The 21015-nt window shown below is 43.8% G+C and overlaps 38 non-coding genes across 38 annotated transcripts; 27 read left to right on the top strand and 11 right to left on the bottom strand.

Moving 5' to 3' along the window:
* Positions 1 to 304: 304 nt before the first annotated feature.
* TRNAA-UGC (transfer RNA alanine (anticodon UGC)) lies at positions 305 to 376 on the top strand. The gene has a single exon. It is a non-coding gene; the product is annotated as a tRNA-Ala (tRNA).
* Positions 377 to 577: 201 nt separating this feature from the next.
* Positions 578 to 650, bottom strand: TRNAM-CAU (transfer RNA methionine (anticodon CAU)). The gene has a single exon. It is a non-coding gene; the product is annotated as a tRNA-Met (tRNA).
* Positions 651 to 814: 164 nt separating this feature from the next.
* On the top strand, positions 815 to 886 carry TRNAA-UGC (transfer RNA alanine (anticodon UGC)). The gene has a single exon. It is a non-coding gene; the product is annotated as a tRNA-Ala (tRNA).
* Positions 887 to 1653: 767 nt separating this feature from the next.
* On the top strand, positions 1654 to 1739 carry TRNAY-GUA (transfer RNA tyrosine (anticodon GUA)). Its single transcript is given in 2 exon segments — positions 1654 to 1690; positions 1704 to 1739. It is a non-coding gene; the product is annotated as a tRNA-Tyr (tRNA).
* Positions 1740 to 2304: 565 nt separating this feature from the next.
* On the top strand, positions 2305 to 2376 carry TRNAA-UGC (transfer RNA alanine (anticodon UGC)). The gene has a single exon. It is a non-coding gene; the product is annotated as a tRNA-Ala (tRNA).
* A 201-nt stretch (positions 2377 to 2577) lies between these two features.
* TRNAM-CAU (transfer RNA methionine (anticodon CAU)) lies at positions 2578 to 2650 on the bottom strand. The gene has a single exon. It is a non-coding gene; the product is annotated as a tRNA-Met (tRNA).
* Positions 2651 to 2814: 164 nt separating this feature from the next.
* On the top strand, positions 2815 to 2886 carry TRNAA-UGC (transfer RNA alanine (anticodon UGC)). The gene has a single exon. It is a non-coding gene; the product is annotated as a tRNA-Ala (tRNA).
* A 767-nt stretch (positions 2887 to 3653) lies between these two features.
* TRNAY-GUA (transfer RNA tyrosine (anticodon GUA)) lies at positions 3654 to 3739 on the top strand. Its single transcript is given in 2 exon segments — positions 3654 to 3690; positions 3704 to 3739. It is a non-coding gene; the product is annotated as a tRNA-Tyr (tRNA).
* An 823-nt stretch (positions 3740 to 4562) lies between these two features.
* Positions 4563 to 4635, bottom strand: TRNAM-CAU (transfer RNA methionine (anticodon CAU)). The gene has a single exon. It is a non-coding gene; the product is annotated as a tRNA-Met (tRNA).
* A 164-nt stretch (positions 4636 to 4799) lies between these two features.
* TRNAA-UGC (transfer RNA alanine (anticodon UGC)) lies at positions 4800 to 4871 on the top strand. The gene has a single exon. It is a non-coding gene; the product is annotated as a tRNA-Ala (tRNA).
* A 767-nt stretch (positions 4872 to 5638) lies between these two features.
* On the top strand, positions 5639 to 5724 carry TRNAY-GUA (transfer RNA tyrosine (anticodon GUA)). The gene is given in 2 exon segments: positions 5639 to 5675; positions 5689 to 5724. It is a non-coding gene; the product is annotated as a tRNA-Tyr (tRNA).
* Positions 5725 to 6289: 565 nt separating this feature from the next.
* On the top strand, positions 6290 to 6361 carry TRNAA-UGC (transfer RNA alanine (anticodon UGC)). Its single transcript has one exon. It is a non-coding gene; the product is annotated as a tRNA-Ala (tRNA).
* A 201-nt stretch (positions 6362 to 6562) lies between these two features.
* Positions 6563 to 6635, bottom strand: TRNAM-CAU (transfer RNA methionine (anticodon CAU)). Its single transcript has one exon. It is a non-coding gene; the product is annotated as a tRNA-Met (tRNA).
* A 164-nt stretch (positions 6636 to 6799) lies between these two features.
* Positions 6800 to 6871, top strand: TRNAA-UGC (transfer RNA alanine (anticodon UGC)). Its single transcript has one exon. It is a non-coding gene; the product is annotated as a tRNA-Ala (tRNA).
* Positions 6872 to 7638: 767 nt separating this feature from the next.
* On the top strand, positions 7639 to 7724 carry TRNAY-GUA (transfer RNA tyrosine (anticodon GUA)). The gene is given in 2 exon segments: positions 7639 to 7675; positions 7689 to 7724. It is a non-coding gene; the product is annotated as a tRNA-Tyr (tRNA).
* An 823-nt stretch (positions 7725 to 8547) lies between these two features.
* On the bottom strand, positions 8548 to 8620 carry TRNAM-CAU (transfer RNA methionine (anticodon CAU)). The gene has a single exon. It is a non-coding gene; the product is annotated as a tRNA-Met (tRNA).
* A 164-nt stretch (positions 8621 to 8784) lies between these two features.
* On the top strand, positions 8785 to 8856 carry TRNAA-UGC (transfer RNA alanine (anticodon UGC)). Its single transcript has one exon. It is a non-coding gene; the product is annotated as a tRNA-Ala (tRNA).
* A 767-nt stretch (positions 8857 to 9623) lies between these two features.
* Positions 9624 to 9709, top strand: TRNAY-GUA (transfer RNA tyrosine (anticodon GUA)). Its single transcript is given in 2 exon segments — positions 9624 to 9660; positions 9674 to 9709. It is a non-coding gene; the product is annotated as a tRNA-Tyr (tRNA).
* An 823-nt stretch (positions 9710 to 10532) lies between these two features.
* TRNAM-CAU (transfer RNA methionine (anticodon CAU)) lies at positions 10533 to 10605 on the bottom strand. Its single transcript has one exon. It is a non-coding gene; the product is annotated as a tRNA-Met (tRNA).
* A 164-nt stretch (positions 10606 to 10769) lies between these two features.
* On the top strand, positions 10770 to 10841 carry TRNAA-UGC (transfer RNA alanine (anticodon UGC)). Its single transcript has one exon. It is a non-coding gene; the product is annotated as a tRNA-Ala (tRNA).
* A 767-nt stretch (positions 10842 to 11608) lies between these two features.
* On the top strand, positions 11609 to 11694 carry TRNAY-GUA (transfer RNA tyrosine (anticodon GUA)). Its single transcript is given in 2 exon segments — positions 11609 to 11645; positions 11659 to 11694. It is a non-coding gene; the product is annotated as a tRNA-Tyr (tRNA).
* An 823-nt stretch (positions 11695 to 12517) lies between these two features.
* Positions 12518 to 12590, bottom strand: TRNAM-CAU (transfer RNA methionine (anticodon CAU)). Its single transcript has one exon. It is a non-coding gene; the product is annotated as a tRNA-Met (tRNA).
* A 164-nt stretch (positions 12591 to 12754) lies between these two features.
* Positions 12755 to 12826, top strand: TRNAA-UGC (transfer RNA alanine (anticodon UGC)). Its single transcript has one exon. It is a non-coding gene; the product is annotated as a tRNA-Ala (tRNA).
* Positions 12827 to 13593: 767 nt separating this feature from the next.
* Positions 13594 to 13679, top strand: TRNAY-GUA (transfer RNA tyrosine (anticodon GUA)). Its single transcript is given in 2 exon segments — positions 13594 to 13630; positions 13644 to 13679. It is a non-coding gene; the product is annotated as a tRNA-Tyr (tRNA).
* Positions 13680 to 14244: 565 nt separating this feature from the next.
* TRNAA-UGC (transfer RNA alanine (anticodon UGC)) lies at positions 14245 to 14316 on the top strand. Its single transcript has one exon. It is a non-coding gene; the product is annotated as a tRNA-Ala (tRNA).
* A 201-nt stretch (positions 14317 to 14517) lies between these two features.
* Positions 14518 to 14590, bottom strand: TRNAM-CAU (transfer RNA methionine (anticodon CAU)). The gene has a single exon. It is a non-coding gene; the product is annotated as a tRNA-Met (tRNA).
* Positions 14591 to 14754: 164 nt separating this feature from the next.
* On the top strand, positions 14755 to 14826 carry TRNAA-UGC (transfer RNA alanine (anticodon UGC)). The gene has a single exon. It is a non-coding gene; the product is annotated as a tRNA-Ala (tRNA).
* Positions 14827 to 15593: 767 nt separating this feature from the next.
* TRNAY-GUA (transfer RNA tyrosine (anticodon GUA)) lies at positions 15594 to 15679 on the top strand. Its single transcript is given in 2 exon segments — positions 15594 to 15630; positions 15644 to 15679. It is a non-coding gene; the product is annotated as a tRNA-Tyr (tRNA).
* A 565-nt stretch (positions 15680 to 16244) lies between these two features.
* On the top strand, positions 16245 to 16316 carry TRNAA-UGC (transfer RNA alanine (anticodon UGC)). Its single transcript has one exon. It is a non-coding gene; the product is annotated as a tRNA-Ala (tRNA).
* A 201-nt stretch (positions 16317 to 16517) lies between these two features.
* On the bottom strand, positions 16518 to 16590 carry TRNAM-CAU (transfer RNA methionine (anticodon CAU)). The gene has a single exon. It is a non-coding gene; the product is annotated as a tRNA-Met (tRNA).
* Positions 16591 to 16754: 164 nt separating this feature from the next.
* On the top strand, positions 16755 to 16826 carry TRNAA-UGC (transfer RNA alanine (anticodon UGC)). Its single transcript has one exon. It is a non-coding gene; the product is annotated as a tRNA-Ala (tRNA).
* A 767-nt stretch (positions 16827 to 17593) lies between these two features.
* On the top strand, positions 17594 to 17679 carry TRNAY-GUA (transfer RNA tyrosine (anticodon GUA)). Its single transcript is given in 2 exon segments — positions 17594 to 17630; positions 17644 to 17679. It is a non-coding gene; the product is annotated as a tRNA-Tyr (tRNA).
* Positions 17680 to 18244: 565 nt separating this feature from the next.
* Positions 18245 to 18316, top strand: TRNAA-UGC (transfer RNA alanine (anticodon UGC)). Its single transcript has one exon. It is a non-coding gene; the product is annotated as a tRNA-Ala (tRNA).
* Positions 18317 to 18517: 201 nt separating this feature from the next.
* Positions 18518 to 18590, bottom strand: TRNAM-CAU (transfer RNA methionine (anticodon CAU)). Its single transcript has one exon. It is a non-coding gene; the product is annotated as a tRNA-Met (tRNA).
* Positions 18591 to 18754: 164 nt separating this feature from the next.
* TRNAA-UGC (transfer RNA alanine (anticodon UGC)) lies at positions 18755 to 18826 on the top strand. The gene has a single exon. It is a non-coding gene; the product is annotated as a tRNA-Ala (tRNA).
* A 767-nt stretch (positions 18827 to 19593) lies between these two features.
* On the top strand, positions 19594 to 19679 carry TRNAY-GUA (transfer RNA tyrosine (anticodon GUA)). Its single transcript is given in 2 exon segments — positions 19594 to 19630; positions 19644 to 19679. It is a non-coding gene; the product is annotated as a tRNA-Tyr (tRNA).
* Positions 19680 to 20502: 823 nt separating this feature from the next.
* Positions 20503 to 20575, bottom strand: TRNAM-CAU (transfer RNA methionine (anticodon CAU)). The gene has a single exon. It is a non-coding gene; the product is annotated as a tRNA-Met (tRNA).
* Positions 20576 to 20739: 164 nt separating this feature from the next.
* On the top strand, positions 20740 to 20811 carry TRNAA-UGC (transfer RNA alanine (anticodon UGC)). Its single transcript has one exon. It is a non-coding gene; the product is annotated as a tRNA-Ala (tRNA).
* The last annotated feature ends 204 nt before the right edge of the window (positions 20812 to 21015 follow it).

Below are 21015 nucleotides of genomic sequence, written 5' to 3' on the forward strand. Positions count from 1 at the left end.
CCACGGATGGGCAAGAGGGAATATCCAATGGAATCATCTCCTGAAAGGCTGAGCAAGCTGGAAAGTAGACCAATAATTTGCACATTTGGGCCAAATCCTGAGAAGTTTTGCATTCCAAACTGAGCAATTAAAAGCTCTGCCGGAGAATGGAACCCTACATATATGCTCCATGAAGACAGTCCACACGTAAGGTGTGAGCAATTTCATGCCTGACACTTTACATTCGAGTCTCAAATCGAGACATTGCTGTCTGTGGGCTTCAGAGTCTCCCTGCATATCCAGCGAAAGGTTAGAAGTCAGTAGAGGGGATGTAGCTCAGTGGTAGAGCGCATGCTTTGCATGTATGAGGCCCCGGGTTCAATCCCCGGCATCTCCAGGAGTCTCTGTTCTGTATATTGGCTTTTACCAAAAGGCTAGCCTGCCATCTTGTGGAAAGTAGAGGTTTCCCAGGCAGTTGGGGGTCAGAACCCCACTTAAATAGTTTGCTTTGAAAAATTGCTTGAAATAGGCATAGATTCCACATTTAAAAAAAAAAAAAAAAATCTGGGAATTTTGGTCGCCAAAAGGAGGAAATAAATGCCCTCTCTGAGGATCGAACTCAGGACCTTCAGATTATGAGACTGACGCGCTGCCTACTGCGCTAAGAAGGCTGCGCACAAGCATCTCTAAATAAGACTATAGACCATGAAGATAATCCAGGTACGAGGCTTAAGGATTTTCCTGACTGACACTTTATGCTGCAGTGTCAAATGGGTTGACTTGGCAGTCACTTGCATTCAGGGTTTCCATGCATAAAGTACAACTTGGCAGACGTGGGGATGTAGCTCAGTGGTAGAGCGCATGCTTTGCATGTATGAGGCCCCGGGTTCAATCCCCGCCATCTCCAGCCTTTTGCCGTGCTGATTTTGGATTTTGGCAGGAAGCTAGGCGGGCCATCAGGATTAAGGAAGAGTTATGTCTTGCAACTGGAGTACGAACGCCACTTCAACTGTGAGACGTTTGCCTTGAAAAATCGAACGAAATGGGGCTATCTCATTTTTGATGATTATAGAACAAAAGAATCTTACTTGTTTAAGCCATGAAAGTGATGATTAATCTTGGCAATCTTAATACATTTAGGATTGAAATCTGTGGCAGCCATCTTGGTCATTGGTAAGGGTTCTTCCTCTAAACCAGAGACTCTTTTCAGTAGCTTCAAGAAAAACAGAATAAGTTGTTCATCTCAATCGCCTTTGACCTACAGATTTTTCCATTCTCTTTCCTTTCAAAAATGCATCCAAAATGCATGTTCTTGATGCTGGGTGCATACTAATGACTCCCATAACTTTCTGTCATTTTTCTCACGGTTAAAGGCTTCCATCCATTTGCCACCAATGCTTCCTAAGGTCTTTGTATCAAAGTTCCTTTCCTTTCTGTAAAAATCATATTTGTAGAGCCCCTGCTTTTCCCCAAGCCAAGACAGAACATCAACTTTGGTGTGAAATCCTCCTTTGAGGTGATAAGACATAACTCACAGTGTGCTCTCAGAAGTGGTAACTTTGAAAGGGAGCCGCAGGTAATATTGATGATTTTCATCTGTCTGTTCCTGGTCCCCACCACCAACTTTTCTTGAGCGAGAGATAATTTCCGCGCTATGAGCAATTTGCTACCACTCCTTCGATAGCTCAGTTGGTAGAGCGGAGGACTGTAGCATAAAGTCAGGCATCCTTAGGTCGCTGGTTCAAATCCGGCTCGAAGGATTTTGTGGTTTAATTTCCATGTCTTTTGCTTTCAATCAACAATACCTTCCATTCATTATGAAAAATTCCCCGAGCTCCGATAAATACTGGAAAAGAAGCGTACTCTATCTGCTTTCAAAGTGAACTGATGACATAGTCATCGCTAGGGGAGGTGTGAAGAAAAGTAAAGGAAACCTGCTGATCAGAACTACTACCACAGCCTTGCACCAAGGTAGCTGCTTGGCAGCGATTCACACTATGGCTTGCCTTCAACTTGAGTGTCCACGGATGGGCAAGAGGGAATATCCAATGGAATCATCTCCTGAAAGGCTGAGCAAGCTGGAAAGTAGACCAATAATTTGCACATTTGGGCCAAATCCTGAGAAGTTTTGCATTCCAAACTGAGCAATTAAAAGCTCTGCCGGAGAATGGAACCCTACATATATGCTCCATGAAGACAGTCCACACGTAAGGTGTGAGCAATTTCATGCCTGACACTTTACATTCGAGTCTCAAATCGAGACATTGCTGTCTGTGGGCTTCAGAGTCTCCCTGCATATCCAGCGAAAGGTTAGAAGTCAGTAGAGGGGATGTAGCTCAGTGGTAGAGCGCATGCTTTGCATGTATGAGGCCCCGGGTTCAATCCCCGGCATCTCCAGGAGTCTCTGTTCTGTATATTGGCTTTTACCAAAAGGCTAGCCTGCCATCTTGTGGAAAGTAGAGGTTTCCCAGGCAGTTGGGGGTCAGAACCCCACTTAAATAGTTTGCTTTGAAAAATTGCTTGAAATAGGCATAGATTCCACATTTAAAAAAAAAAAAAAAAATCTGGGAATTTTGGTCGCCAAAAGGAGGAAATAAATGCCCTCTCTGAGGATCGAACTCAGGACCTTCAGATTATGAGACTGACGCGCTGCCTACTGCGCTAAGAAGGCTGCGCACAAGCATCTCTAAATAAGACTATAGACCATGAAGATAATCCAGGTACGAGGCTTAAGGATTTTCCTGACTGACACTTTATGCTGCAGTGTCAAATGGGTTGACTTGGCAGTCACTTGCATTCAGGGTTTCCATGCATAAAGTACAACTTGGCAGACGTGGGGATGTAGCTCAGTGGTAGAGCGCATGCTTTGCATGTATGAGGCCCCGGGTTCAATCCCCGCCATCTCCAGCCTTTTGCCGTGCTGATTTTGGATTTTGGCAGGAAGCTAGGCGGGCCATCAGGATTAAGGAAGAGTTATGTCTTGCAACTGGAGTACGAACGCCACTTCAACTGTGAGACGTTTGCCTTGAAAAATCGAACGAAATGGGGCTATCTCATTTTTGATGATTATAGAACAAAAGAATCTTACTTGTTTAAGCCATGAAAGTGATGATTAATCTTGGCAATCTTAATACATTTAGGATTGAAATCTGTGGCAGCCATCTTGGTCATTGGTAAGGGTTCTTCCTCTAAACCAGAGACTCTTTTCAGTAGCTTCAAGAAAAACAGAATAAGTTGTTCATCTCAATCGCCTTTGACCTACAGATTTTTCCATTCTCTTTCCTTTCAAAAATGCATCCAAAATGCATGTTCTTGATGCTGGGTGCATACTAATGACTCCCATAACTTTCTGTCATTTTTCTCACGGTTAAAGGCTTCCATCCATTTGCCACCAATGCTTCCTAAGGTCTTTGTATCAAAGTTCCTTTCCTTTCTGTAAAAATCATATTTGTAGAGCCCCTGCTTTTCCCCAAGCCAAGACAGAACATCAACTTTGGTGTGAAATCCTCCTTTGAGGTGATAAGACATAACTCACAGTGTGCTCTCAGAAGTGGTAACTTTGAAAGGGAGCCGCAGGTAATATTGATGATTTTCATCTGTCTGTTCCTGGTCCCCACCACCAACTTTTCTTGAGCGAGAGATAATTTCCGCGCTATGAGCAATTTGCTACCACTCCTTCGATAGCTCAGTTGGTAGAGCGGAGGACTGTAGCATAAAGTCAGGCATCCTTAGGTCGCTGGTTCAAATCCGGCTCGAAGGATTTTGTGGTTTAATTTCCATGTCTTTTGCTTTCAATCAACAATACCTTCCATTCATTATGAAAAATTCCCCGAGCTCCGATAAATACTGGAAAAGAAGCGTACTCTATCTGCTTTCAAAGTGAACTGATGACATAGTCATCGCTAGGGGAGGTGTGAAGAAAAGTAAAGGAAACCTGCTGATCAGAACTACTACCACAGCCTTGCACCAAGGTAGCTGCTTGGCAGCGATTCACACTATGACTTGCCTTCAACTTGAGTGTCCACGGATGGGCAAGAGGGAATATCCAATGGAATCATCTCCTGAAAGGCTGAGCAAGCTGGAAAGTAGACCAATAATTTGCACATTTGGGCCAAATCCTGAGAAGTTTTGCATTCCAAACTGAGCAATTAAAAGCTCTGCCGGAGAATGGAACCCTACATATATGCTCCATGAAGACAGTCCACACGTAAGGTGTGAGCAATTTCATGCCTGACACTTTACATTCGAGTCTCAAATCGAGACATTGCTGTCTGTGGGCTTCAGAGTCTCCCTGCATATCCAGCGAAAGGTTAAAAGTCAGTAGAGGGGATGTAGCTCAGTGGTAGAGCGCATGCTTTGCATGTATGAGGCCCCGGCATCTCCAGGAGTCTCTGTTCTGTATATTGGCTTTTACCAAAAGGCTAGCCTGCCATCTTGTGGAAAGTAGAGGTTTCCCAGGCAGTTGGGGGTCAGAACCCCACTTAAATAGTTTGCTTTGAAAAATTGCTTGAAATAGGCATAGATTCCACATTTAAAAAAATAAATAAATCTGGGAATTTTGGTCGCCAAAAGGAGGAAATAAATGCCCTCTCTGAGGATCGAACTCAGGACCTTCAGATTATGAGACTGACGCGCTGCCTACTGCGCTAAGAAGGCTGCGCACAAGCATCTCTAAATAAGACTATAGACCATGAAGATAATCCAGGTACGAGGCTTAAGGATTTTCCTGACTGACACTTTATGCTGCAGTGTCAAATGGGTTGACTTGGCAGTCACTTGCATTCAGGGTTTCCATGCATAAAGTACAACTTGGCAGACGTGGGGATGTAGCTCAGTGGTAGAGCGCATGCTTTGCATGTATGAGGCCCCGGGTTCAATCCCCGCCATCTCCAGCCTTTTGCCGTGCTGATTTTGGATTTTGGCAGGAAGCTAGGCGGGCCATCAGGATTAAGGAAGAGTTATGTCTTGCAACTGGAGTACGAACGCCACTTCAACTGTGAGACGTTTGCCTTGAAAAATCGAACGAAATGGGGCTATCTCATTTTTGATGATTATAGAACAAAAGAATCTTACTTGTTTAAGCCATGAAAGTGATGATTAATCTTGGCAATCTTAATACATTTAGGATTGAAATCTGTGGCAGCCATCTTGGTCATTGGTAAGGGTTCTTCCTCTAAACCAGAGACTCTTTTCAGTAGCTTCAAGAAAAACAGAATAAGTTGTTCATCTCAATCGCCTTTGACCTACAGATTTTTCCATTCTCTTTCCTTTCAAAAATGCATCCAAAATGCATGTTCTTGATGCTGGGTGCATACTAATGACTCCCATAACTTTCTGTCATTTTTCTCACGGTTAAAGGCTTCCATCCATTTGCCACCAATGCTTCCTAAGGTCTTTGTATCAAAGTTCCTTTCCTTTCTGTAAAAATCATATTTGTAGAGCCCCTGCTTTTCCCCAAGCCAAGACAGAACATCAACTTTGGTGTGAAATCCTCCTTTGAGGTGATAAGACATAACTCACAGTGTGCTCTCAGAAGTGGTAACTTTGAAAGGGAGCCGCAGGTAATATTGATGATTTTCATCTGTCTGTTCCTGGTCCCCACCACCAACTTTTCTTGAGCGAGAGATAATTTCCGCGCTATGAGCAATTTGCTACCACTCCTTCGATAGCTCAGTTGGTAGAGCGGAGGACTGTAGCATAAAGTCAGGCATCCTTAGGTCGCTGGTTCAAATCCGGCTCGAAGGATTTTGTGGTTTAATTTCCATGTCTTTTGCTTTCAATCAACAATACCTTCCATTCATTATGAAAAATTCCCCGAGCTCCGATAAATACTGGAAAAGAAGCGTACTCTATCTGCTTTCAAAGTGAACTGATGACATAGTCATCGCTAGGGGAGGTGTGAAGAAAAGTAAAGGAAACCTGCTGATCAGAACTACTACCACAGCCTTGCACCAAGGTAGCTGCTTGGCAGCGATTCACACTATGGCTTGCCTTCAACTTGAGTGTCCACGGATGGGCAAGAGGGAATATCCAATGGAATCATCTCCTGAAAGGCTGAGCAAGCTGGAAAGTAGACCAATAATTTGCACATTTGGGCCAAATCCTGAGAAGTTTTGCATTCCAAACTGAGCAATTAAAAGCTCTGCCGGAGAATGGAACCCTACATATATGCTCCATGAAGACAGTCCACACGTAAGGTGTGAGCAATTTCATGCCTGACACTTTACATTCGAGTCTCAAATCGAGACATTGCTGTCTGTGGGCTTCAGAGTCTCCCTGCATATCCAGCGAAAGGTTAGAAGTCAGTAGAGGGGATGTAGCTCAGTGGTAGAGCGCATGCTTTGCATGTATGAGGCCCCGGGTTCAATCCCCGGCATCTCCAGGAGTCTCTGTTCTGTATATTGGCTTTTACCAAAAGGCTAGCCTGCCATCTTGTGGAAAGTAGAGGTTTCCCAGGCAGTTGGGGGTCAGAACCCCACTTAAATAGTTTGCTTTGAAAAATTGCTTGAAATAGGCATAGATTCCACATTTAAAAAAAAAAAAAAAAATCTGGGAATTTTGGTCGCCAAAAGGAGGAAATAAATGCCCTCTCTGAGGATCGAACTCAGGACCTTCAGATTATGAGACTGACGCGCTGCCTACTGCGCTAAGAAGGCTGCGCACAAGCATCTCTAAATAAGACTATAGACCATGAAGATAATCCAGGTACGAGGCTTAAGGATTTTCCTGACTGACACTTTATGCTGCAGTGTCAAATGGGTTGACTTGGCAGTCACTTGCATTCAGGGTTTCCATGCATAAAGTACAACTTGGCAGACGTGGGGATGTAGCTCAGTGGTAGAGCGCATGCTTTGCATGTATGAGGCCCCGGGTTCAATCCCCGCCATCTCCAGCCTTTTGCCGTGCTGATTTTGGATTTTGGCAGGAAGCTAGGCGGGCCATCAGGATTAAGGAAGAGTTATGTCTTGCAACTGGAGTACGAACGCCACTTCAACTGTGAGACGTTTGCCTTGAAAAATCGAACGAAATGGGGCTATCTCATTTTTGATGATTATAGAACAAAAGAATCTTACTTGTTTAAGCCATGAAAGTGATGATTAATCTTGGCAATCTTAATACATTTAGGATTGAAATCTGTGGCAGCCATCTTGGTCATTGGTAAGGGTTCTTCCTCTAAACCAGAGACTCTTTTCAGTAGCTTCAAGAAAAACAGAATAAGTTGTTCATCTCAATCGCCTTTGACCTACAGATTTTTCCATTCTCTTTCCTTTCAAAAATGCATCCAAAATGCATGTTCTTGATGCTGGGTGCATACTAATGACTCCCATAACTTTCTGTCATTTTTCTCACGGTTAAAGGCTTCCATCCATTTGCCACCAATGCTTCCTAAGGTCTTTGTATCAAAGTTCCTTTCCTTTCTGTAAAAATCATATTTGTAGAGCCCCTGCTTTTCCCCAAGCCAAGACAGAACATCAACTTTGGTGTGAAATCCTCCTTTGAGGTGATAAGACATAACTCACAGTGTGCTCTCAGAAGTGGTAACTTTGAAAGGGAGCCGCAGGTAATATTGATGATTTTCATCTGTCTGTTCCTGGTCCCCACCACCAACTTTTCTTGAGCGAGAGATAATTTCCGCGCTATGAGCAATTTGCTACCACTCCTTCGATAGCTCAGTTGGTAGAGCGGAGGACTGTAGCATAAAGTCAGGCATCCTTAGGTCGCTGGTTCAAATCCGGCTCGAAGGATTTTGTGGTTTAATTTCCATGTCTTTTGCTTTCAATCAACAATACCTTCCATTCATTATGAAAAATTCCCCGAGCTCCGATAAATACTGGAAAAGAAGCGTACTCTATCTGCTTTCAAAGTGAACTGATGACATAGTCATCGCTAGGGGAGGTGTGAAGAAAAGTAAAGGAAACCTGCTGATCAGAACTACTACCACAGCCTTGCACCAAGGTAGCTGCTTGGCAGCGATTCACACTATGACTTGCCTTCAACTTGAGTGTCCACGGATGGGCAAGAGGGAATATCCAATGGAATCATCTCCTGAAAGGCTGAGCAAGCTGGAAAGTAGACCAATAATTTGCACATTTGGGCCAAATCCTGAGAAGTTTTGCATTCCAAACTGAGCAATTAAAAGCTCTGCCGGAGAATGGAACCCTACATATATGCTCCATGAAGACAGTCCACACGTAAGGTGTGAGCAATTTCATGCCTGACACTTTACATTCGAGTCTCAAATCGAGACATTGCTGTCTGTGGGCTTCAGAGTCTCCCTGCATATCCAGCGAAAGGTTAAAAGTCAGTAGAGGGGATGTAGCTCAGTGGTAGAGCGCATGCTTTGCATGTATGAGGCCCCGGCATCTCCAGGAGTCTCTGTTCTGTATATTGGCTTTTACCAAAAGGCTAGCCTGCCATCTTGTGGAAAGTAGAGGTTTCCCAGGCAGTTGGGGGTCAGAACCCCACTTAAATAGTTTGCTTTGAAAAATTGCTTGAAATAGGCATAGATTCCACATTTAAAAAAATAAATAAATCTGGGAATTTTGGTCGCCAAAAGGAGGAAATAAATGCCCTCTCTGAGGATTGAACTCAGGACCTTCAGATTATGAGACTGACGCGCTGCCTACTGCGCTAAGAAGGCTGCGCACAAGCATCTCTAAATAAGACTATAGACCATGAAGATAATCCAGGTACGAGGCTTAAGGATTTTCCTGACTGACACTTTATGCTGCAGTGTCAAATGGGTTGACTTGGCAGTCACTTGCATTCAGGGTTTCCATGCATAAAGTACAACTTGGCAGACGTGGGGATGTAGCTCAGTGGTAGAGCGCATGCTTTGCATGTATGAGGCCCCGGGTTCAATCCCCGGCATCTCCAGCCTTTTGCCGTGCTGATTTTGGATTTTGGCAGGAAGCTAGGCGGGCCATCAGGATTAAGGAAGAGTTATGTCTTGCAACTGGAGTACGAACGCCACTTCAACTGTGAGACGTTTGCCTTGAAAAATCGAACGAAATGGGGCTATCTCATTTTTGATGATTATAGAACAAAAGAATCTTACTTGTTTAAGCCATGAAAGTGATGATTAATCTTGGCAATCTTAATACATTTAGGATTGAAATCTGTGGCAGCCATCTTGGTCATTGGTAAGGGTTCTTCCTCTAAACCAGAGACTCTTTTCAGTAGCTTCAAGAAAAACAGAATAAGTTGTTCATCTCAATCGCCTTTGACCTACAGATTTTTCCATTCTCTTTCCTTTCAAAAATGCATCCAAAATGCATGTTCTTGATGCTGGGTGCATACTAATGACTCCCATAACTTTCTGTCATTTTTCTCACGGTTAAAGGCTTCCATCCATTTGCCACCAATGCTTCCTAAGGTCTTTGTATCAAAGTTCCTTTCCTTTCTGTAAAAATCATATTTGTAGAGCCCCTGCTTTTCCCCAAGCCAAGACAGAACATCAACTTTGGTGTGAAATCCTCCTTTGAGGTGATAAGACATAACTCACAGTGTGCTCTAAGAAGTGGTAACTTTGAAAGGGAGCCGCAGGTAATATTGATGATTTTCATCTGTCTGTTCCTGGTCCCCACCACCAACTTTTCTTGAGCGAGAGATAATTTCCGCGCTATGAGCAATTTGCTACCACTCCTTCGATAGCTCAGTTGGTAGAGCGGAGGACTGTAGCATAAAGTCAGGCATCCTTAGGTCGCTGGTTCAAATCCGGCTCGAAGGATTTTGTGGTTTAATTTCCATGTCTTTTGCTTTCAATCAACAATACCTTCCATTCATTATGAAAAATTCCCCGAGCTCCGATAAATACTGGAAAAGAAGCGTACTCTATCTGCTTTCAAAGTGAACTGATGACATAGTCATCGCTAGGGGAGGTGTGAAGAAAAGTAAAGGAAACCTGCTGATCAGAACTACTACCACAGCCTTGCACCAAGGTAGCTGCTTGGCAGCGATTCACACTATGACTTGCCTTCAACTTGAGTGTCCACGGATGGGCAAGAGGGAATATCCAATGGAATCATCTCCTGAAAGGCTGAGCAAGCTGGAAAGTAGACCAATAATTTGCACATTTGGGCCAAATCCTGAGAAGTTTTGCATTCCAAACTGAGCAATTAAAAGCTCTGCCGGAGAATGGAACCCTACATATATGCTCCATGAAGACAGTCCACACGTAAGGTGTGAGCAATTTCATGCCTGACACTTTACATTCGAGTCTCAAATCGAGACATTGCTGTCTGTGGGCTTCAGAGTCTCCCTGCATATCCAGCGAAAGGTTAAAAGTCAGTAGAGGGGATGTAGCTCAGTGGTAGAGCGCATGCTTTGCATGTATGAGGCCCCGGCATCTCCAGGAGTCTCTGTTCTGTATATTGGCTTTTACCAAAAGGCTAGCCTGCCATCTTGTGGAAAGTAGAGGTTTCCCAGGCAGTTGGGGGTCAGAACCCCACTTAAATAGTTTGCTTTGAAAAATTGCTTGAAATAGGCATAGATTCCACATTTAAAAAAATAAATAAATCTGGGAATTTTGGTCGCCAAAAGGAGGAAATAAATGCCCTCTCTGAGGATCGAACTCAGGACCTTCAGATTATGAGACTGACGCGCTGCCTACTGCGCTAAGAAGGCTGCGCACAAGCATCTCTAAATAAGACTATAGACCATGAAGATAATCCAGGTACGAGGCTTAAGGATTTTCCTGACTGACACTTTATGCTGCAGTGTCAAATGGGTTGACTTGGCAGTCACTTGCATTCAGGGTTTCCATGCATAAAGTACAACTTGGCAGACGTGGGGATGTAGCTCAGTGGTAGAGCGCATGCTTTGCATGTATGAGGCCCCGGGTTCAATCCCCGGCATCTCCAGCCTTTTGCCGTGCTGATTTTGGATTTTGGCAGGAAGCTAGGCGGGCCATCAGGATTAAGGAAGAGTTATGTCTTGCAACTGGAGTACGAACGCCACTTCAACTGTGAGACGTTTGCCTTGAAAAATCGAACGAAATGGGGCTATCTCATTTTTGATGATTATAGAACAAAAGAATCTTACTTGTTTAAGCCATGAAAGTGATGATTAATCTTGGCAATCTTAATACATTTAGGATTGAAATCTGTGGCAGCCATCTTGGTCATTGGTAAGGGTTCTTCCTCTAAACCAGAGACTCTTTTCAGTAGCTTCAAGAAAAACAGAATAAGTTGTTCATCTCAATCGCCTTTGACCTACAGATTTTTCCATTCTCTTTCCTTTCAAAAATGCATCCAAAATGCATGTTCTTGATGCTGGGTGCATACTAATGACTCCCATAACTTTCTGTCATTTTTCTCACGGTTAAAGGTTTCCATCCATTTGCCACCAATGCTTCCTAAGGTCTTTGTATCAAAGTTCCTTTCCTTTCTGTAAAAATCATATTTGTAGAGCCCCTGCTTTTCCCCAAGCCAAGACAGAACATCAACTTTGGTGTGAAATCCTCCTTTGAGGTGATAAGACATAACTCACAGTGTGCTCTCAGAAGTGGTAACTTTGAAAGGGAGCCGCAGGTAATATTGATGATTTTCATCTGTCTGTTCCTGGTCCCCACCACCAACTTTTCTTGAGCGAGAGATAATTTCCGCGCTATGAGCAATTTGCTACCACTCCTTCGATAGCTCAGTTGGTAGAGCGGAGGACTGTAGCATAAAGTCAGGCATCCTTAGGTCGCTGGTTCAAATCCGGCTCGAAGGATTTTGTGGTTTAATTTCCATGTCTTTTGCTTTCAATCAACAATACCTTCCATTCATTATGAAAAATTCCCCGAGCTCCGATAAATACTGGAAAAGAAGCGTACTCTATCTGCTTTCAAAGTGAACTGATGACATAGTCATCGCTAGGGGAGGTGTGAAGAAAAGTAAAGGAAACCTGCTGATCAGAACTACTACCACAGCCTTGCACCAAGGTAGCTGCTTGGCAGCGATTCACACTATGACTTGCCTTCAACTTGAGTGTCCACGGATGGGCAAGAGGGAATATCCAATGGAATCATCTCCTGAAAGGCTGAGCAAGCTGGAAAGTAGACCAATAATTTGCACATTTGGGCCAAATCCTGAGAAGTTTTGCATTCCAAACTGAGCAATTAAAAGCTCTGCCGGAGAATGGAACCCTACATATATGCTCCATGAAGACAGTCCACACGTAAGGTGTGAGCAATTTCATGCCTGACACTTTACATTCGAGTCTCAAATCGAGACATTGCTGTCTGTGGGCTTCAGAGTCTCCCTGCATATCCAGCGAAAGGTTAAAAGTCAGTAGAGGGGATGTAGCTCAGTGGTAGAGCGCATGCTTTGCATGTATGAGGCCCCGGCATCTCCAGGAGTCTCTGTTCTGTATATTGGCTTTTACCAAAAGGCTAGCCTGCCATCTTGTGGAAAGTAGAGGTTTCCCAGGCAGTTGGGGGTCAGAACCCCACTTAAATAGTTTGCTTTGAAAAATTGCTTGAAATAGGCATAGATTCCACATTTAAAAAAATAAATAAATCTGGGAATTTTGGTCGCCAAAAGGAGGAAATAAATGCCCTCTCTGAGGATCGAACTCAGGACCTTCAGATTATGAGACTGACGCGCTGCCTACTGCGCTAAGAAGGCTGCGCACAAGCATCTCTAAATAAGACTATAGACCATGAAGATAATCCAGGTACGAGGCTTAAGGATTTTCCTGACTGACACTTTATGCTGCAGTGTCAAATGGGTTGACTTGGCAGTCACTTGCATTCAGGGTTTCCATGCATAAAGTACAACTTGGCAGACGTGGGGATGTAGCTCAGTGGTAGAGCGCATGCTTTGCATGTATGAGGCCCCGGGTTCAATCCCCGGCATCTCCAGCCTTTTGCCGTGCTGATTTTGGATTTTGGCAGGAAGCTAGGCGGGCCATCAGGATTAAGGAAGAGTTATGTCTTGCAACTGGAGTACGAACGCCACTTCAACTGTGAGACGTTTGCCTTGAAAAATCGAACGAAATGGGGCTATCTCATTTTTGATGATTATAGAACAAAAGAATCTTACTTGTTTAAGCCATGAAAGTGATGATTAATCTTGGCAATCTTAATACATTTAGGATTGAAATCTGTGGCAGCCATCTTGGTCATTGGTAAGGGTTCTTCCTCTAAACCAGAGACTCTTTTCAGTAGCTTCAAGAAAAACAGAATAAGTTGTTCATCTCAATCGCCTTTGACCTACAGATTTTTCCATTCTCTTTCCTTTCAAAAATGCATCCAAAATGCATGTTCTTGATGCTGGGTGCATACTAATGACTCCCATAACTTTCTGTCATTTTTCTCACGGTTAAAGGCTTCCATCCATTTGCCACCAATGCTTCCTAAGGTCTTTGTATCAAAGTTCCTTTCCTTTCTGTAAAAATCATATTTGTAGAGCCCCTGCTTTTCCCCAAGCCAAGACAGAACATCAACTTTGGTGTGAAATCCTCCTTTGAGGTGATAAGACATAACTCACAGTGTGCTCTCAGAAGTGGTAACTTTGAAAGGGAGCCGCAGGTAATATTGATGATTTTCATCTGTCTGTTCCTGGTCCCCACCACCAACTTTTCTTGAGCGAGAGATAATTTCCGCGCTATGAGCAATTTGCTACCACTCCTTCGATAGCTCAGTTGGTAGAGCGGAGGACTGTAGCATAAAGTCAGGCATCCTTAGGTCGCTGGTTCAAATCCGGCTCGAAGGATTTTGTGGTTTAATTTCCATGTCTTTTGCTTTCAATCAACAATACCTTCCATTCATTATGAAAAATTCCCCGAGCTCCGATAAATACTGGAAAAGAAGCGTACTCTATCTGCTTTCAAAGTGAACTGATGACATAGTCATCGCTAGGGGAGGTGTGAAGAAAAGTAAAGGAAACCTGCTGATCAGAACTACTACCACAGCCTTGCACCAAGGTAGCTGCTTGGCAGCGATTCACACTATGGCTTGCCTTCAACTTGAGTGTCCACGGATGGGCAAGAGGGAATATCCAATGGAATCATCTCCTGAAAGGCTGAGCAAGCTGGAAAGTAGACCAATAATTTGCACATTTGGGCCAAATCCTGAGAAGTTTTGCATTCCAAACTGAGCAATTAAAAGCTCTGCCGGAGAATGGAACCCTACATATATGCTCCATGAAGACAGTCCACACGTAAGGTGTGAGCAATTTCATGCCTGACACTTTACATTCGAGTCTCAAATCGAGACATTGCTGTCTGTGGGCTTCAGAGTCTCCCTGCATATCCAGCGAAAGGTTAGAAGTCAGTAGAGGGGATGTAGCTCAGTGGTAGAGCGCATGCTTTGCATGTATGAGGCCCCGGGTTCAATCCCCGGCATCTCCAGGAGTCTCTGTTCTGTATATTGGCTTTTACCAAAAGGCTAGCCTGCCATCTTGTGGAAAGTAGAGGTTTCCCAGGCAGTTGGGGGTCAGAACCCCACTTAAATAGTTTGCTTTGAAAAATTGCTTGAAATAGGCATAGATTCCACATTTAAAAAAAAAAAAAAAAATCTGGGAATTTTGGTCGCCAAAAGGAGGAAATAAATGCCCTCTCTGAGGATCGAACTCAGGACCTTCAGATTATGAGACTGACGCGCTGCCTACTGCGCTAAGAAGGCTGCGCACAAGCATCTCTAAATAAGACTATAGACCATGAAGATAATCCAGGTACGAGGCTTAAGGATTTTCCTGACTGACACTTTATGCTGCAGTGTCAAATGGGTTGACTTGGCAGTCACTTGCATTCAGGGTTTCCATGCATAAAGTACAATTTGGCAGACGTGGGGATGTAGCTCAGTGGTAGAGCGCATGCTTTGCATGTATGAGGCCCCGGGTTCAATCCCCGCCATCTCCAGCCTTTTGCCGTGCTGATTTTGGATTTTGGCAGGAAGCTAGGCGGGCCATCAGGATTAAGGAAGAGTTATGTCTTGCAACTGGAGTACGAACGCCACTTCAACTGTGAGACGTTTGCCTTGAAAAATCGAACGAAATGGGGCTATCTCATTTTTGATGATTATAGAACAAAAGAATCTTACTTGTTTAAGCCATGAAAGTGATGATTAATCTTGGCAATCTTAATACATTTAGGATTGAAATCTGTGGCAGCCATCTTGGTCATTGGTAAGGGTTCTTCCTCTAAACCAGAGACTCTTTTCAGTAGCTTCAAGAAAAACAGAATAAGTTGTTCATCTCAATCGCCTTTGACCTACAGATTTTTCCATTCTCTTTCCTTTCAAAAATGCATCCAAAATGCATGTTCTTGATGCTGGGTGCATACTAATGACTCCCATAACTTTCTGTCATTTTTCTCACGGTTAAAGGCTTCCATCCATTTGCCACCAATGCTTCCTAAGGTCTTTGTATCAAAGTTCCTTTCCTTTCTGTAAAAATCATATTTGTAGAGCCCCTGCTTTTCCCCAAGCCAAGACAGAACATCAACTTTGGTGTGAAATCCTCCTTTGAGGTGATAAGACATAACTCACAGTGTGCTCTCAGAAGTGGTAACTTTGAAAGGGAGCCGCAGGTAATATTGATGATTTTCATCTGTCTGTTCCTGGTCCCCACCACCAACTTTTCTTGAGCGAGAGATAATTTCCGCGCTATGAGCAATTTGCTACCACTCCTTCGATAGCTCAGTTGGTAGAGCGGAGGACTGTAGCATAAAGTCAGGCATCCTTAGGTCGCTGGTTCAAATCCGGCTCGAAGGATTTTGTGGTTTAATTTCCATGTCTTTTGCTTTCAATCAACAATACCTTCCATTCATTATGAAAAATTCCCCGAGCTCCGATAAATACTGGAAAAGAAGCGTACTCTATCTGCTTTCAAAGTGAACTGATGACATAGTCATCGCTAGGGGAGGTGTGAAGAAAAGTAAAGGAAACCTGCTGATCAGAACTACTACCACAGCCTTGCACCAAGGTAGCTGCTTGGCAGCGATTCACACTATGGCTTGCCTTCAACTTGAGTGTCCACGGATGGGCAAGAGGGAATATCCAATGGAATCATCTCCTGAAAGGCTGAGCAAGCTGGAAAGTAGACCAATAATTTGCACATTTGGGCCAAATCCTGAGAAGTTTTGCATTCCAAACTGAGCAATTAAAAGCTCTGCCGGAGAATGGAACCCTACATATATGCTCCATGAAGACAGTCCACACGTAAGGTGTGAGCAATTTCATGCCTGACACTTTACATTCGAGTCTCAAATCGAGACATTGCTGTCTGTGGGCTTCAGAGTCTCCCTGCATATCCAGCGAAAGGTTAGAAGTCAGTAGAGGGGATGTAGCTCAGTGGTAGAGCGCATGCTTTGCATGTATGAGGCCCCGGGTTCAATCCCCGGCATCTCCAGGAGTCTCTGTTCTGTATATTGGCTTTTACCAAAAGGCTAGCCTGCCATCTTGTGGAAAGTAGAGGTTTCCCAGGCAGTTGGGGGTCAGAACCCCACTTAAATAGTTTGCTTTGAAAAATTGCTTGAAATAGGCATAGATTCCACATTTAAAAAAAAAAAAAAAAATCTGGGAATTTTGGTCGCCAAAAGGAGGAAATAAATGCCCTCTCTGAGGATCGAACTCAGGACCTTCAGATTATGAGACTGACGCGCTGCCTACTGCGCTAAGAAGGCTGCGCACAAGCATCTCTAAATAAGACTATAGACCATGAAGATAATCCAGGTACGAGGCTTAAGGATTTTCCTGACTGACACTTTATGCTGCAGTGTCAAATGGGTTGACTTGGCAGTCACTTGCATTCAGGGTTTCCATGCATAAAGTACAACTTGGCAGACGTGGGGATGTAGCTCAGTGGTAGAGCGCATGCTTTGCATGTATGAGGCCCCGGGTTCAATCCCCGCCATCTCCAGCCTTTTGCCGTGCTGATTTTGGATTTTGGCAGGAAGCTAGGCGGGCCATCAGGATTAAGGAAGAGTTATGTCTTGCAACTGGAGTACGAACGCCACTTCAACTGTGAGACGTTTGCCTTGAAAAATCGAACGAAATGGGGCTATCTCATTTTTGATGATTATAGAACAAAAGAATCTTACTTGTTTAAGCCATGAAAGTGATGATTAATCTTGGCAATCTTAATACATTTAGGATTGAAATCTGTGGCAGCCATCTTGGTCATTGGTAAGGGTTCTTCCTCTAAACCAGAGACTCTTTTCAGTAGCTTCAAGAAAAACAGAATAAGTTGTTCATCTCAATCGCCTTTGACCTACAGATTTTTCCATTCTCTTTCCTTTCAAAAATGCATCCAAAATGCATGTTCTTGATGCTGGGTGCATACTAATGACTCCCATAACTTTCTGTCATTTTTCTCACGGTTAAAGGCTTCCATCCATTTGCCACCAATGCTTCCTAAGGTCTTTGTATCAAAGTTCCTTTCCTTTCTGTAAAAATCATATTTGTAGAGCCCCTGCTTTTCCCCAAGCCAAGACAGAACATCAACTTTGGTGTGAAATCCTCCTTTGAGGTGATAAGACATAACTCACAGTGTGCTCTCAGAAGTGGTAACTTTGAAAGGGAGCCGCAGGTAATATTGATGATTTTCATCTGTCTGTTCCTGGTCCCCACCACCAACTTTTCTTGAGCGAGAGATAATTTCCGCGCTATGAGCAATTTGCTACCACTCCTTCGATAGCTCAGTTGGTAGAGCGGAGGACTGTAGCATAAAGTCAGGCATCCTTAGGTCGCTGGTTCAAATCCGGCTCGAAGGATTTTGTGGTTTAATTTCCATGTCTTTTGCTTTCAATCAACAATACCTTCCATTCATTATGAAAAATTCCCCGAGCTCCGATAAATACTGGAAAAGAAGCGTACTCTATCTGCTTTCAAAGTGAACTGATGACATAGTCATCGCTAGGGGAGGTGTGAAGAAAAGTAAAGGAAACCTGCTGATCAGAACTACTACCACAGCCTTGCACCAAGGTAGCTGCTTGGCAGCGATTCACACTATGGCTTGCCTTCAACTTGAGTGTCCACGGATGGGCAAGAGGGAATATCCAATGGAATCATCTCCTGAAAGGCTGAGCAAGCTGGAAAGTAGACCAATAATTTGCACATTTGGGCCAAATCCTGAGAAGTTTTGCATTCCAAACTGAGCAATTAAAAGCTCTGCCGGAGAATGGAACCCTACATATATGCTCCATGAAGACAGTCCACACGTAAGGTGTGAGCAATTTCATGCCTGACACTTTACATTCGAGTCTCAAATCGAGACATTGCTGTCTGTGGGCTTCAGAGTCTCCCTGCATATCCAGCGAAAGGTTAGAAGTCAGTAGAGGGGATGTAGCTCAGTGGTAGAGCGCATGCTTTGCATGTATGAGGCCCCGGGTTCAATCCCCGGCATCTCCAGGAGTCTCTGTTCTGTATATTGGCTTTTACCAAAAGGCTAGCCTGCCATCTTGTGGAAAGTAGAGGTTTCCCAGGCAGTTGGGGGTCAGAACCCCACTTAAATAGTTTGCTTTGAAAAATTGCTTGAAATAGGCATAGATTCCACATTTAAAAAAAAAAAAAAAAATCTGGGAATTTTGGTCGCCAAAAGGAGGAAATAAATGCCCTCTCTGAGGATCGAACTCAGGACCTTCAGATTATGAGACTGACGCGCTGCCTACTGCGCTAAGAAGGCTGCGCACAAGCATCTCTAAATAAGACTATAGACCATGAAGATAATCCAGGTACGAGGCTTAAGGATTTTCCTGACTGACACTTTATGCTGCAGTGTCAAATGGGTTGACTTGGCAGTCACTTGCATTCAGGGTTTCCATGCATAAAGTACAACTTGGCAGACGTGGGGATGTAGCTCAGTGGTAGAGCGCATGCTTTGCATGTATGAGGCCCCGGGTTCAATCCCCGCCATCTCCAGCCTTTTGCCGTGCTGATTTTGGATTTTGGCAGGAAGCTAGGCGGGCCATCAGGATTAAGGAAGAGTTATGTCTTGCAACTGGAGTACGAACGCCACTTCAACTGTGAGACGTTTGCCTTGAAAAATCGAACGAAATGGGGCTATCTCATTTTTGATGATTATAGAACAAAAGAATCTTACTTGTTTAAGCCATGAAAGTGATGATTAATCTTGGCAATCTTAATACATTTAGGATTGAAATCTGTGGCAGCCATCTTGGTCATTGGTAAGGGTTCTTCCTCTAAACCAGAGACTCTTTTCAGTAGCTTCAAGAAAAACAGAATAAGTTGTTCATCTCAATCGCCTTTGACCTACAGATTTTTCCATTCTCTTTCCTTTCAAAAATGCATCCAAAATGCATGTTCTTGATGCTGGGTGCATACTAATGACTCCCATAACTTTCTGTCATTTTTCTCACGGTTAAAGGCTTCCATCCATTTGCCACCAATGCTTCCTAAGGTCTTTGTATCAAAGTTCCTTTCCTTTCTGTAAAAATCATATTTGTAGAGCCCCTGCTTTTCCCCAAGCCAAGACAGAACATCAACTTTGGTGTGAAATCCTCCTTTGAGGTGATAAGACATAACTCACAGTGTGCTCTCAGAAGTGGTAACTTTGAAAGGGAGCCGCAGGTAATATTGATGATTTTCATCTGTCTGTTCCTGGTCCCCACCACCAACTTTTCTTGAGCGAGAGATAATTTCCGCGCTATGAGCAATTTGCTACCACTCCTTCGATAGCTCAGTTGGTAGAGCGGAGGACTGTAGCATAAAGTCAGGCATCCTTAGGTCGCTGGTTCAAATCCGGCTCGAAGGATTTTGTGGTTTAATTTCCATGTCTTTTGCTTTCAATCAACAATACCTTCCATTCATTATGAAAAATTCCCCGAGCTCCGATAAATACTGGAAAAGAAGCGTACTCTATCTGCTTTCAAAGTGAACTGATGACATAGTCATCGCTAGGGGAGGTGTGAAGAAAAGTAAAGGAAACCTGCTGATCAGAACTACTACCACAGCCTTGCACCAAGGTAGCTGCTTGGCAGCGATTCACACTATGGCTTGCCTTCAACTTGAGTGTCCACGGATGGGCAAGAGGGAATATCCAATGGAATCATCTCCTGAAAGGCTGAGCAAGCTGGAAAGTAGACCAATAATTTGCACATTTGGGCCAAATCCTGAGAAGTTTTGCATTCCAAACTGAGCAATTAAAAGCTCTGCCGGAGAATGGAACCCTACATATATGCTCCATGAAGACAGTCCACACGTAAGGTGTGAGCAATTTCATGCCTGACACTTTACATTCGAGTCTCAAATCGAGACATTGCTGTCTGTGGGCTTCAGAGTCTCCCTGCATATCCAGCGAAAGGTTAAAAGTCAGTAGAGGGGATGTAGCTCAGTGGTAGAGCGCATGCTTTGCATGTATGAGGCCCCGGCATCTCCAGGAGTCTCTGTTCTGTATATTGGCTTTTACCAAAAGGCTAGCCTGCCATCTTGTGGAAAGTAGAGGTTTCCCAGGCAGTTGGGGGTCAGAACCCCACTTAAATAGTTTGCTTTGAAAAATTGCTTGAAATAGGCATAGATTCCACATTTAAAAAAATAAATAAATCTGGGAATTTTGGTCGCCAAAAGGAGGAAATAAATGCCCTCTCTGAGGATCGAACTCAGGACCTTCAGATTATGAGACTGACGCGCTGCCTACTGCGCTAAGAAGGCTGCGCACAAGCATCTCTAAATAAGACTATAGACCATGAAGATAATCCAGGTACGAGGCTTAAGGATTTTCCTGACTGACACTTTATGCTGCAGTGTCAAATGGGTTGACTTGGCAGTCACTTGCATTCAGGGTTTCCATGCATAAAGTACAACTTGGCAGACGTGGGGATGTAGCTCAGTGGTAGAGCGCATGCTTTGCATGTATGAGGCCCCGGGTTCAATCCCCGGCATCTCCAGCCTTTTGCCGTGCTGATTTTGGATTTTGGCAGGAAGCTAGGCGGGCCATCAGGATTAAGGAAGAGTTATGTCTTGCAACTGGAGTACGAACGCCACTTCAACTGTGAGACGTTTGCCTTGAAAAATCGAACGAAATGGGGCTATCTCATTTTTGATGATTATAGAACAAAAGAATCTTACTTGTTTAAGCCATGAAAGTGATG

The sequence above is a fragment of the Lissotriton helveticus genome, chromosome 1_2, assembly GCF_964261635.1.
Source record: "Lissotriton helveticus chromosome 1_2, aLisHel1.1, whole genome shotgun sequence".
In the NCBI taxonomy this organism is placed as follows: Eukaryota; Metazoa; Chordata; class Amphibia; order Caudata; family Salamandridae; genus Lissotriton; species Lissotriton helveticus.